The sequence below is a fragment of the Martes martes genome, assembly GCF_963455335.1.
Source record: "Martes martes genome assembly, chromosome: 12".
NCBI lineage: Eukaryota > Metazoa > Chordata > Mammalia > Carnivora > Mustelidae > Martes > Martes martes.
In genome coordinates, this window is record NC_137900.1 from 4,891,690 (window position 1) to 4,904,325 (window position 12,636).

Below are 12,636 nucleotides of genomic sequence, written 5' to 3' on the forward strand. Positions count from 1 at the left end.
TCATGGTGAGAAGTGGTTGAGGGGATGTATAGCTGAATATATCAACCACAATCCAGGCAAGGTGCACCACACTAATGGGACCACTGGCTGGCTCAACTGATGGAGCATGTGACTCCTGATCTCAGGGTAGTGAGTTCAAGTCCCACGTTGGATGTAGAGCTTACCAGCAACACCAAACACCACACACGCATGCACAGTAGCAGTTGAGAGGATTCTAAATACTCATATATTTGGCTGCTTGAAGTTATCTAATGGCTCACTCATGCTCTTTTATAGAATTTTTCTCTTTCATATTAGGTAAGCCTCTATTGCTTTACTTTCAGGTTCACTAGTCATTTCTTCTACAATGTGTAATTCACCACTAAACCCACCCATTGTATTTTTCAGCTCAAACATTTCAGTTTACAACTCTAGAAATTGAAGTTCAGTGCCTAAAAATATATTATATGCCTGTCCCTACTTCAGTTTTCAACATTTGAAATATTGTTATCATTTGCTAAATGTTTTCTGCTAATAATAAATTTGTCATTTCTGGGTTAATTTTCATAAAAACATTCTCATCATTTTATTCTTTTTCCCCCTGCCTCTTTGAATGAACACTGCACATTGCATTTTACCTTGATCGCTGGATTTTGTATTCCTCTAAACATTCTTGAGCTTTATTCTGGGGTCAAGTTAAGTTACTTGAAAATAATTTCATCCTTTTGTGATTTTTTAAGGAGAATCCAGAGCACTACTACTCTTTTTACTGACCAGTCCCAAACCCACTATTAAGACATTGCTGAGGGACACCTGGGTGGCTCAGTTGGTTAAGCGGCTGCCTTCAGCTCGGGTCATGATCCCAGCGTCCTGGGATCGAGTCCCACATCGGGCTCCTTGCTCAGCAGGAAGCCTGCTTCTCCCTCTGCCCCTCTGTCTGCATGTGCACTCGCTCTCTCTCTCTCTGATAAATAAAATAAACAAAATCTTTAAAAAAAAAAAGACATTGCTGAATAGTCTAACCAATACATCATGAATTATGAACTCTATGACTGGTGGGAGCAGATATTGTTCCTGGCTTCGTGCGAGTGCTGGGTTTGGTTCCCTTCAAAACACTGAGTGGTTTTTGTTTTGTTTTGTCTTGCCAGGTTCTGGTAGTTTCCCATATGCTGGTTAGTACTCTGTCAAACACTCAAAGGTGACCTGAAGATCTTAGAGTTCCCTCACTGTAGTCCTGTCTCTCTTCTTTAGTACTCCTCTGGACAGCTCTTGCCTTGATTACTCCTCTCAACTACATCTCCTCAATTCAGAGAGTCTACTGAGCTCTGTCTCACTTCTTTACTGTGCCACATACTATAATCTCTCTTAAGGCAGTAAGATGAGGTAGTCATAGGGTTTTGTTTTTTGTTCCTCATGAATCACTGTTCTTCATTGCCTAATATACAGAAATATTCCCGAAAAAAATCATTTTCCTCCCTCCCTTCCTCCCTTCCTCCCTCCCTCCCCCCTTCCTTCTTTCATTTCTTTTTTGGTTGTTTCAGGAGGGAGTGTAAAAGATTTTCTGTTACTCCATCTTGGCTGAATGCAGAACCTCAGAGCATTGGCACATTTAAGGCAATTTTTGGTGGATATAAAATTCTAGCCTGATCATTTCTTCCAGTACTTTAAAAATGTCTTCCAGGGCGCCTGGGTGGCTCAGTGGTTTAAGCTGCTGCCTTCAGCTCAGGTCATGATCTCAGGGTCCTGGGATCGAGTCCTGCATCGGGCTCTCTGCTCAGCAGGGAGCCTGCTTCCCTCTCACTCTCTCCGCCTGCCTCTCTGCCTACTTGTGATCTCTCTCTGTCAAATAAATAAATAAAATCTTTAAAAAAAAAATGTCTTCCAATTATCTTACCGCTTTCATAGTTTCTGGTGAAATGTCTAGGAATTCTTTGTTCTTTTTTTTTTTTTTTTTTTTTTTTTTTGATGAGTCTTCTTCCTCTGGCTGCTTTATAAAGCTTTCTCTTTATTGCTACTTTTGAAAAATTGATGAACCGAGCTAGATTTTCTTTATGTTTATACTGTTTGAGTTCCTTGAAGTAGTCAGATCTGTGGATTTATAGTTTTCATCTGATTTTGAAAATAGCCATTCTCCTTTCAAATATTTTTTTCTGCCCCTTTTCTTTTCTCAAATTCTAATTACGTGCATTTTATATCACTTGATATTGTCTCATAGACTACTGTTTTTTCTCACACTCTGCCTCATTTTGAATAATTTTTATTTCTGTTTACAAAATCTTCTTTTCTGAACTGCGTAATCTGCTGTAAAAATCATTCACTATTTTTATGTTCCCCAAATTCCACTTGGTTCTTTTACTGTGTCTTCAATTTCTCTCTCCATTATAGTCACACTTTCCTCTAATGTTATAAGCTTATTAAATATATTTATAATCGTTGTCTTAACATTTTTGTCTGAAAACTTTATCATCTGTCATTTCTGTTGACCACTTCACTTGATTTAGTTCATATTTTCCTGCTTCTACCATGTCTAGTAATTTTTGATAGGATGGTGGAAATCATGAATGTTGTTGTTGAATCCTGAATTTGTTAGTCTCCCTTAAAGACTGTTGGACTTAGTTCCCACGTACAGCCAAGTATTTGATGATAAGACTGATCCTTTCAAGGTGATTATTATCAAATTTTGTTAGGACATATTTAGAATAGTATTTATTGTGAGCTACTTTACTTTACAACATATAGTACATCATTAGTTTTTGATATAATGTTCAGTGATTCATTAGTTGCATATAACACCCAGTGCTCATTACATCATGTGCCCTTCTTAATGCCCATCACCCAGTATTGTGAGCTACTTTAATTCTGTTACTATGGACTGACCATTTTGCAGTCTTTATTGAGCTGCAGATAATCAGTGAAGTCTCCACACTGGCTGGTCTGAACTCAAAAGTTTCTTATTACCCTATAAACTCTGGAAGTGTTCAGGTTAAAGCTTTGGTGTCATTTTTTGCTCGGTCTTAATATACCTTCATCCTATGCATGCATGGTTTAGTACACAGTCTCATGGGGATCACCACGTAGATTTCTAGAGCTCTTAGGATAGTTTTTCCTCTGGTTCTTTTGGGTCCATTTTAGTGTCTTTAGCCCTTATCTATTTGTCTTAACACCTATCTGAGGTAAGAACTTATTCAATAATAATGGCAGTCATAGAATGAACATTCATTTATATGCCAGATACTCTGCATATGTTACTCCTGATCCATAGAGTCATTGAACAGCTTCATTTTTATCCCCCATTTTGGACAAAGGGAATTGGGCTGTAGTTTGGGAGGTTCCCAGGACCTCAGGATCAGTGATTCACTAAAAGGACAAAACTCAGAAAAGCTAGTATATTCACAGCTTCAGCTTATTATAGTGAAAGAACACAAATTAAAATCAGCAAAGAGAAGCACACACAGGGCAAGGCCTAGGAAAATTCCAGTCACAAGTTTCCATTTGTTTTCTTCTAGTGGAGTTACGTAGAGTGTTTACTTCTCCCGGTAACAATGTGTGACTATACATATGGAATACTGACATACAAGAAGCTCACTTAAATCTTGATGTTCGGGGTTTTTGTTGGGGGTCAGTTCCATAGGCATGAGTGAGGGGGCACATGGTTGCCCTGTCTCTTACCTCTCCAGAGGTTAAGCTGATACCACATGGCTCATAGATCCTACCATCCATCACACTAAATTACACTATCTGTTATAGTCCAAGGCCCTCAAGTAAACAAAGACATTTATCAGGCAGGATGCTCTAAGGCCTTAGAGGTTACCTCTAATTTTTGCTCTAACTAGCAAAAATCTAACATTTCTTTGGGCAGGGTTAACTCTTTACTGCACAGGCCAGGTCCTAATTCTTGGCCTAGTCTTTCTTATAGCAAAATAATCATATTTAGTACAGCAATAGTATGAGGATGAACATGCCTAGCACTTAGGAGATCCAATGTAGGGGCGCCTGGGTGGCTCAGTGGGTTAAGGCCTCTGCCTTCGGCTTGGGTCATGATCCCAGGGTCCTGGGATCAAGCCCCGCATGGGGCTCTCTGCTCAGCAGGGAGCCTGCTTCCTCCTCTCTCTCTGCCTGCCTCTCTGCCTGCTTGTTATCTCTGTCAAATAAATAAATAAATAAATCTTTGGAAAAAAAAAAGGAAAATCCAATGTAGAGTAGAGAGTAGGGATAGAGTTAAAAACACTAACCCATCCTGTAAATCATTACCTGTATTTTCATATTTCTGTACTAATTTGATTATTCCCCCCACTTTAATCCACTATTATTTGTACCTTATGATAATCTTGTACAGATTATTTAACACAGAAATTAGTTGATAGTTAGCTAAATCCATTTCTTCCTCAGGCCATTTTTCCATTAATATTACATCTTAAGAAAGATTTAAGTCAATTTCTTAGTGTTATATAACTTATTTACATATGGTAGTTGACTCTTAAAAACACTGTGTTACACCATATTGCAGTATGGTTATGGTACAATTTGATTACAGGAAAAAAAAAAGAATTTCAGTGGTATTTGGTATGCCTTCTTAACAGAATCAGTCCATGACCATATACCAGATATTATGGACAGGTTTCATTACAGTTGGTCACAATTCAGTTATTTCCAGGTTCCAATTCAGTTGGGGATGAAGCTAAATAGCCTGTCTCAGTTTACAGCCTTATAGTGAAACTGTTTTCCACTGTGTGCTGTTCTATAGAAGGGCTCACTTTCTTTCTATAGGGACACAAGTGATATCCATAATAGTTCCTTTCCCTGTTAATTGTACTACAGGATATATTATTTTGAGGGACATCAGTGCTGCAGTGTAAATTACAAGTGCTCCAGAGAATTTTCATATTTGGAGGTCCATGAGATTCCTGTAGGCATGCTCCATTGAGCAGCGAGGATGGAGGGTCATTGTCCATGAGTACTTCAGCTTTCATCTGATAGTAAAAGAGTGCTGTGGGATGAAGAATCAAGCACTTTCCAACATGGGGCCCTTTCATTATCCAAGGTTTTTTGGGTCTTCCTGATGCTATTAGTTTCGTAGGGTTGCCATGACAAAGTGCCACAAAAAAATCTTAATAACAATAGAAATTTATTGTCTCACAATTCTGGAGGCCAGAAATCTGAAAGTAACATGGTGGCAGGGTAATTCTCTCTCTGTAGTCTCTAGGAGGAGGATCCTTTCCTGCCCCTTCCTAGCTTGTTGTGTTTGGCAACAATCCTTGGTGTTCCTCACTTTGTAGATGCGTCACTCCAACCTCTGCTTCCATCATCACATGATGTTCAGTTCTCTGTCTCTTCTCCTCTTCTTATAAGGACACTAGTCACATTGGATAAGGGCTCATCCAAATGACCACATCTTAACTTGAGTACATTTGCCTAGACCCTACTTCCATATAGGTTTACACTGACAGTTACCAAAGTTAGGAGTTTAACATATCTTTTTGGAAGACACAATTCAACCCATAACTGATCCTACAGTTTTGTCATCTTTCCAGACTGACTTCCATCCTCTACCTTCCTCCTGGAAGATAATTCCCTCTAATCTGCTTATTATGATTAATAAATCTTTTTTCTTCTGAATGCTATACCTTAAGAAAAGTGAATTCAACTTGTCCCATGATGCCTAGACTGGCATCTGTCTCCCCTAAAGCCTCTGTCTTTGGGCCAATTTTGTTTAACCTGCCATGCATATTGTTGCCATCATGTAATAATGGCTTGACTGTGGTTAGGTTATATGTTTGTATCTGAAGATGTTAGGTCCTGCATGCTAGGGTTAGATGAGTGGTAGTCACACCTATGTGTAATTTAATTTGTGTATGCCATAAGGCTTTCCATAGCCTTCCTCATCTTAGGAGGTGGAGCTTTTCTCAGGAAAATTCAGACCCACCATATGATGACTATGGTTTTAATTTTATCAGAAACACACTGTATTTTTCTATTTTATCTGTTTTCATGCACAAAAACAAGGGTGATATGTATTTGTGCAGAGCACACTGTGGCAAGTCAGATGTGCCACTGCTGTACTTTGTCCATGATAACCAGGGACTCTTGCAAGCATTTGATTATGGAAATTTATAGTTATGCAAGTGATCAGTTTGCCAGGAGTTGTACACCACATGGTAAGCTCCAATTTTGCCAGAAAGGTAAAGGCACAGTCCACTCATTCAGGCCCTTAGGAATCCTAATGTAAAGGTTTAAAGGTGCCATTATAGTTCTTGCTTAAGGATCATCCCTGCTTCCAATAAAGAGTTGTAGGACTTGTCCCAGAATCATTATATCAGATAGGAACAAAGAAGGCTGAGGTGATGGGGAAAGAAATGTGATCATAGACACCCAGAGCTGCAAGTACCAATCAAATTTCATATACTTTCCAGCTTTGTGTGGGGTCTTCCTGCAGGCATCTCTGCATTTCTTCTGCCCTCCAACCTCCACTAATTTCATGCACACAGGTGGCCACTTCAAGTGAGCTTATGAAGATATCCATTTGAGAGTGTCTGTCTACACCAGCACTATGGCTTCTAACAGGGCATTACTTAATGTGGTAATAATCTCTTTTCTCATCAGTGATTTCAGGCTATCAAACTAATAATCTGTGTGGGCTTGGGTAATCTTAGTTGGTCCTAGGGCAGGTTTATGTGCCTTCTGTTCTACAATCATAAGTAGGTGGAATATTCCCCAGTCAGATATAATATCTACTGCTATAATATAGTCAGATAAATAAGATACAGACAATTCATATAAAATCTGTTGAAATACTCCAGTTTTTACCCAAACTGTTACCTTAATACCATCAAACACAGCATTCCCATATCTTCCCAACCTAAATGTAGCTCCCCTTAGGACTTCACCAACAGATTTTGGATCATAGTATATCAGGCTCATGCCAATGACAGTTCCCAGAAAAGTCTCTCCTTCACTCCCTGTCCATTTTCCCACTCCTGTGTGTATGGTCTTTGGATCCCCAACTGGGGATTAGGCCAAAGGGTGCTAGCCCTTTTGTCAATCCGTATACTGATTAGATTGTAGGAGCATCACCCAAAGTCAGGTTTCTCATTGTCACTCTGCCTTCTAGCTTTTTTTGTTGTTGTTGTTACATAAATTAACACATTTATTATAGGCTAGCAATGTTTCGAATGGTGGAGCTTCTACTGGTCTTTCAACTCCTTCAGTCTTCTGATGGCAGAATTTACTGTGATGGCAGAAGTGGTGTTGTAGGTCCAGGCACCACCAGTGATGGTTTTCTAATTTTTTTTAAAAATTTATTTATTTGTTAGAGAGAGAGAGCGAGCGAGCACAGGCAGAGAGTGGTAGGCAGAGGCAGACGGAGAAGCAGGCTCCCCGCCGAGCAAGGAGCCCGATGTGGGACTCGATCCCAGGACGCTGGGATCATGACCTGAGCCGAAGGCAGCCGCTTAACCAACTGAGCCACCCAGGCGTCCCCACCAGTGATGGTTTTCATGCAGGAGCCACAATGCCAGATCCCCACAGCTCGTTTTTTCATCTTGGTTTTGCCATAGGAGCAAGTGTACTTGGTGTGCTGGCTTATTTCAATCTTCTTCACCATTTTCCTGAGGGAGGCACCCTAACAGCTGTCGTATTTACCCATGATTCCAACCTTCTTGGTGCATTTAGCCAGGTTGCTGCAAACTATGCCTGAGCCCAGAGACTTCTGCCTTCTAGCTTTTTAAATTATTCCAAACTAGAGTAAATAAAGTAGGTTTGTATAGGACTTTCAAAGTTGGGGACTAGCCAGTGATTAGATATATCATCATATCAACATCATCCTCCCCTCCACCACGAGATTCTTCTCAAATGGCACATCACTTCTGTGGTACACTTGCCAAAATGCATAACCTTAACCTAAGACATGGGCCATTCTCTAAGTGACCAGTTTTCTTCAAAAGCGTCAAGGTCATTAAAACAAAAACTGTCATAGATTTGTGGATACTGAGCAGAACAACTGAATGCAATGTGTGATTATGGATTAGATTGTGGACTAGCAAATTATATTGGCAGGAAAACTGGCAAAAGTGGAGTAGGGTCTGTAAAATGGTTTTTCATATTCTATCAATGTTATTTTCCTCATTGTGGTAGCATGTGTCACATAACATGTGAACACTAGTGGAGCTGGGTGAACGGTATATGGGAATTCTCATACTGTATTTTTAATGCTAAGAGCCTGAGACCTGTAAGGGAGGTGAAAATCTTAATAAATGCCTTGTTGGAAGCTCTGTATTGTGTATTTTGAAAATGAAATGAATGGCTTAGTCTTTATAAATATGCAGAATTCTGAAGGCAGTAAGGAGTGTCTTGGTAAGGCCTTGTCTTCTGGCTTTAGTATGTGAAGAGATATGTGTGACCTTCACTTATATTCGGGTATCTGTGAGGCAAGAGATTCCCAGAGTTTGTTACCCAAAAGAGGACAGCTGTGTATAAGGCATTGTTGCTGCCATTGACTGGACCAGATGGCCAAACCTTTGTCAGTGGCCAGAGTCCATAAAAATGTGCAGATGGGAGACGCCTGGGTGGCTCAGTTGGTTAAGGAGCTGCCTTCGGCTCAGGTCATGATTCCAGCGTCCTGGGATCGAGTCCCACATCGGGCTCCTTGCTCGGCAGGGAGCCTGCTTCTCTCTCTGTCTCTGCCTGCCACTCTGTCTGCCAGTGCTCTCTCTCTCTCTCTCTCTCTCTCTCTGACAAATAAATAAATAAATAAAATCTTTATTTTAAAAAAATGTGCAGATGGGGCCAATTGTTAGCCAAGCCATTGAATCCTAAAATGACTACCTGAGGTTTAGCTAACTGTGCTGACCCTTGTGTCCATCTTTGATCATGAACATCTGGGTTAAGGGATGAAAAGCATCCTTTCCTGCAAATTCCACAAGTGATGATGGTGACATTCACAAAGTATACAAACTTACTTTGCTATTTGCTCAGATTATCCTAAGCAGGTCCCCAGGTAGTCAAGGGTCTAGGTAAGGGGTGGCCTCCTCCAGCACATGACGTCTGGGGAGAAACTGAGGATGAGGAAACCGTTCTGCTACAGGTGGGATATGCCAGAGGTCCCAAGTCTGGCTCCATATTCTGGCAAGGAGGCCTTGATAGTGGTGCCAAAGTGCTGCTTCCATGATGCGATCCTATTTGGGTATAAAGAATCAAAGACTCTTTGTGAGAGCCTCTATTTCCAAAAAAGCCCTGGATGTGACCAGCAGTTGCTGCCCTAATGGCATGTAGTGTGGGGCTAAGGAGGGCAGTGTCTTGCATCAGAAGCTAATAGGCAACTTATGGCCATCGTGATGGTCCAGAGACTAAGGCATGAAAAAAGTTGGTTAAACCTCAATAGTGAAGGACTCTCTTGGGGGTACTTAATGGGAGGGCCTGTATTGCAATTTTAACAGATTTTAGAGCCTTTTGTTAGGTGGGACCCCATTCAGGTTGGACTGATCTGCAGCTAACAATGTAAATAGACTTAAGTAAAATTTGTAAATGAGGAATACATCACCTCCAGAACCCAAGAAGACACAAAAGATATTGGGCTTGTTTTAACACTGTAGGTGTTCAGAATCAATAGCTCTGTCTTGACAGTGTCAGGGATGGAGAAGCCAGTGGCTAGCCAGATAATTTTAGGAACTTAATTGAGGTAGTTGGGCATACCATGTCTAGACAATGGTCCATTTCCTTTCACTGACCTCCTTTGTGAGTGTCTGTATGTCCTGAATGTGTGTCAGATGAGTCTCCTCAGAGGAGGATGGCTTCCTCTGTCCATACCTGTGTCCCTAAAGAGAGATGGATGCAGTTGATCTTGCCTAGAAAGACTGATTGCACGTGATGTCAAGGCTACTGAGGTACTCTAAGGGTAGCCTGGTTAAGGTGTATCATGGCCCTAGGGATGAAGGCAAACTACAACTGAGAGGCTATTGAAACAGGCACTAAACACAACATATTAGCCAAATTGGTAACAGTGAAATATTGATCAGCTGCTGCCTGGATGGTCAGTCATTTCAATATTATTGGGTTTGTGAGCCTTATTGGATGGGACCAGGGCACTGAAGTTGAGGTAATTCACCAGGAGATGCCATGCATGTTTTCCTAGTTTAAGAACAGGCCAAAGTTGGAAATGGAGAAGTGTGGGGGAGGGGTCATTGCCCGTCCTCTAAATAGGTCTTATATAATGGGTTTCAATCCTTGAAGGCCCTTCTTAATTTACAGTGGACCACTGTGACAGGCAGAATAACGGCCCCCTACAGATGTCTACATCTTAATCCCCAGAAGCGTGAATATGCCATTTAGGTGGCAAAAGGAAATTTTGTAGCTGTGATTAAATTAGGATTTGAGCTGGAAAGATGAGCCTGGGTTATCAGGATGGGCCCAATGTAATCTAATCACTAGGCCTTTATAAGAGAGGGAGGTAAGAAGTCAGTCAGGAGAGATTTGAAGCCATAGCTGCTGGTTTAGAAGGTGAAGTGAGGGGCCATGAGTAGGGCAATGTAGGCAGCCACCAGAAGATAGAAAAGGTAAGGAAAACGATTCTCTCCTAGAGCCTCCAGAGATGATGCAGTCCTGTCCCAGCATTGATTTTACTCAGTGAAGAACACTTAGGACTTCGAATGTCCAGAAGAGATAGTAAATTTGTATTGTTTTAAGCCATTATGTTTGTAGTAATTTGTTACAACACTAATAGGAAACTAATATAGCAGTATTAACTGTCTTAACTGGAGGAGAAAATACATGTTTCTATTTTGTCAAGTCTTTACAAATGGCAATTTAAATTTACTACTTATTGGGTTGGAACATCTATGCCCGTTACGGGGTATTTTAAGGCAGTGGATGCTATGACCACGAGGAATTAAAAAGACAATACTTGGGGTGCCTGGGTGGCTCGGTGGGTTGGGGCCTCTGCCTTCGGCTCAGGTCATGATCTCAGGGTCCTGGGATCGAGCCCTGCATCGGGCTCTCTGCTTGGCGGGGAGCCTGCTTCCTCCGCTCTCTCTGCCTGCCTCTCTGCTTGTGATCTCTGTCTGTCAAATGAATAAATAAAATCTTAAAAAATAAATAAATAAAATAAAAAGACAATACTTTTGATGGCTAGGATGTAGTATACCTTTTTGTCTTCTATTTCATGTTCAATAACTCTCCTAAAATTATATAAAGTACTATGTTTTAATTCAGAGGGGACCCCAGGTAGTATGAGCCCTAGCATTAAGACTGTGAAAGGTTGCCAGTTGGTACACTCTGGCAGATGTAAAATTAATTCAGACCTGTTGTAAAGGTGTAAAAGTCAGTCAAAACTCTTCTTTTTGTTGTATAAACTTTTAGTAGATTTAGATTTCTAATTGGGTGAATACACAGACTTCTCTTTCAACTTTTTTGCTTCCTTCCCTCATAATTCTGTTTTACTCCCCCCACCCTTTTTTTGGTGCTACTGCTCCTGTTTATAAGTTTCTTCCTTTTTGAGAGTCCCAGATAAGAACTGTCAATGTTAGGGTCCTCCCCCATGTCAACAGTTGAACTAATGAGGGTTTTTTCCCCTATAACCTGGATCAGGAGCATTTTTAATGACACAGGCATAGGCAGCAACAGCAAAACTGCTATACAGTCACAGCGCTCCTTCTACAGCAGCAGCCAGCTGTTGGGCTCCTGTGTTGCACAGGCTATCAGTCTTTCCCCCGAGCACTCATACAAGAGAAGCCGGTGTCTGCTTGAGACACAACTGATGGTAACAGGGTCTTTCCTCTGAGCTTGGCATCAGTCATAGCTAATGCCATGAGACACATAATTCAATCTGAGACACACCATTAAGTCCAGGCTGAAATATGTGACCAGGGTCACTTTAAGGAGGGCCCGATCCCTCAGACAGGTTTCTCAATGCCAATTATAACTTGTAACTTTGGTTTGTTTCATATATGACAGAGGCTCACAAGACCTGGCAAATGTAGCAAAGGGTTGCACAAGTCAAAGTGCAAGCATGCTAGAAGGTAGCACACCAAAGCAACAGAGTATCTCAGTGGTGGTGGTTACCCTCTACACATTCTGGTTACAGTGCCAATTAATTATCGTGGTCACTCTAGAGGCAGGACAGACCCCCACCCAAACTTTTATTTGTATGTCAAGACTGATGTTGCCACACACATTAAGGGAGTGTGAAGAGATTTATGTCATTAGGCTTTCAGTGTTGTGGGGCAGACAAGGTAGCCTCCCACCAGCTCCAAAGATTGCTTGGGAGTACAAGGATGAGTGACTGGCTCTGGCTTTTATTGTGGTTATGGATGGGGTCAGGGTGAAGGTTTTGTGTGTGGGCCAGGGTAGACTCTTTGTTATAAATACATTCTTTGTTGGGGCGCCTAAGTGGCTCAGAGGGTTGAGCCTCTGCCTTTGGCTCAGGTCATGATCTCAGGGTCCTGGGATCGAGCCCCGCATCGAGCTCTCTGCTCCGCGGGGAGCCTGCTTCCTCCACCTCTCTCTGCCTGCCTCTCTGCCTACTTGTGATCTCTTTCTCTGTGTCAAATAAATAAATAAAATCTTTAAAAAAAAAGACATTCTTTGTTACTCCATTTATACAAAAATCTAGGAAATGCAAAACAATACATAGCGACAGAAAACAGATCAATGAGTGCCTGATGGGAA

The 12,636-nt window shown here is 41.3% G+C and overlaps 1 pseudogene across 1 annotated transcript; it reads right to left on the minus strand.

The window, feature by feature from the left end:
- Positions 1-7,160: 7,160 nt before the first annotated feature.
- Positions 7,161-8,456, minus strand: LOC308352964 (large ribosomal subunit protein eL43-like; annotated as a pseudogene). The gene is made up of 3 exons: positions 8,428-8,456; positions 7,472-7,691; positions 7,161-7,256 (listed from the first exon to the last, which is right to left on the minus strand). The product of its transcript is annotated as a large ribosomal subunit protein eL43-like (transcript).
- Positions 8,457-12,636: the final 4,180 nt, after the last annotated feature.